Genomic DNA, 1,567 nt, shown 5'->3' with positions numbered 1-1,567 from the left:
TTCTCAGTTTAGATAATAAAATGTAATTGTTACTAATCATAAGTATTTTGAGCTATTTTAAATAAAAATGTACTTTTGTATAGTCAAACTGCACTTTTAGATGTCTTGAATATAATTAGTTATTGTTACACGAAACCGATTTTATTTTAAGACGGCTTGCCGTAGCTTCCTACTTTACCTTCAGAGATGGCGCCGAGCCCACTGCGTCAGACGTAAACGTCCCACGTCATACGCAGTGAGGTTGGTTCCAAAGCTCCATTGGTTGAATTACGTTTGTCTCGTTATCCTTTAAACCCATTGGTTGATTGGCTTCTGTAACGTTCTGCCCGCCGAGAATTGAATCAGTCTTTCACAGACACACTTTGAGTGAACTTGCTGAGCTCAGAGTTTCCAAACAGCCTTCCGAACGCCAGGAGTATTGCAACCGAACAGCTTTCCAGCACATTCTGTTGATTCACCGAGCGCAGGAAGCTATTTCCGTCGAGGTGAGTTTTTTATAATATGTTTTATAAAGACGTTGTGACTTGGACTTTGTTAAAATACAGCTTTTTATTATGGTTAAAATATAAGCTACTACACACTCATATAGCCTTAGTCTAGCTATTCTCATGTCTGCTGCTGATGTAAATAAGCCTGGAATAGTTCTTAAACGTCACGTTACGACCTGTATTGAAAGTAAGTCTCGTGCAAAATTCTGTTATCTTGTGAAAATCTGTTCCACCTGTTTCGGCGCGCATTTCAGCTAGAGAGGCGGTGTTCTGTCAGATTAGCATACGTTGTCAGTTATACGGTTAGCTCAGACATGTATACGCAGTCATTACTATATGATTTTATATAATCAGCAACATTTACGTAGATCATCATACACTTTATTAACAGCTGTATGTTATCTTGACTTAGCGGTTAAGTAGGTTAATGAGTTTTACACGGGCCTGTTATGTAATTGACTGCAGCTGCAGCCGGACCTGCTTTAAATACACTAAAACCACAACAACATATGTATATGTATCTAGTTATCATATTATATAATACTATAAACAATTTAATGACTTATTTTCGTCATAACTTATTGTGTATACTGAACTTACGACAACTCAACTTACGTCGGACTTAATGCGCATGCGCGGGCATGCTATTAACTGCATGTATGCTATATTGACAGTGTAGGGCTATCTTATAAAACGGCGGATCTGTTCACTTTCACGGCTCTGGTCGATTTATCGGTAAAACGGTGTTCTGTCGATAGCCATACGCTGTCAGAATAGCATACATGCAGTTAGTACCATGTCCGCACACGTAAAAAGTCCGACCATCAGTGGAGTTGTCAGTTCAGCATACGCAACAAGTTATGACAAAAATAAGTCATAAAATTTTTAATATTATCATAGAATATGATAACTAAATAAATATACATGCATTGTCGTGGTTTCAAAGTGTATTTAAAGCAGGTCTTGTTGCAGGTGCAGTCAATTACAACACATGCTGTGTAAAACTCATTAACCCCTAAGTCAGGATGCCATACAACTGTTAATAACCAAGTGTATGATGATCTACGTCATGATTCTAT

The 1,567-nt window shown here is 37.8% G+C and overlaps 1 protein-coding gene across 1 annotated transcript in view; it reads left to right on the top strand.

Annotated features, from left to right (window-relative positions):
- The first annotated feature begins 24 nt into the window (after positions 1-24).
- LOC106942259 (uncharacterized) overlaps positions 25-1,567 on the top strand; it is a 10,970-nt gene continuing 9,427 nt past the window's right edge. The window contains exon 1 of the mRNA XM_015025503.1: positions 25-485. The gene's annotated coding sequence lies outside the window, so the exon portion shown is untranslated. The remainder of the gene's footprint in view (positions 486-1,567) is intronic.

Source organism: Poecilia latipinna, unplaced genomic scaffold (assembly GCF_001443285.1).
Source record: "Poecilia latipinna isolate Pla-1442-1.1 unplaced genomic scaffold, P_latipinna-1.0 Scaffold4147, whole genome shotgun sequence".
NCBI lineage: Eukaryota > Metazoa > Chordata > Actinopteri > Cyprinodontiformes > Poeciliidae > Poecilia > Poecilia latipinna.
The sequence above is the reverse complement of the archived record's forward strand: the minus strand, read 5'-3'. Positions and strand labels throughout refer to the sequence as shown.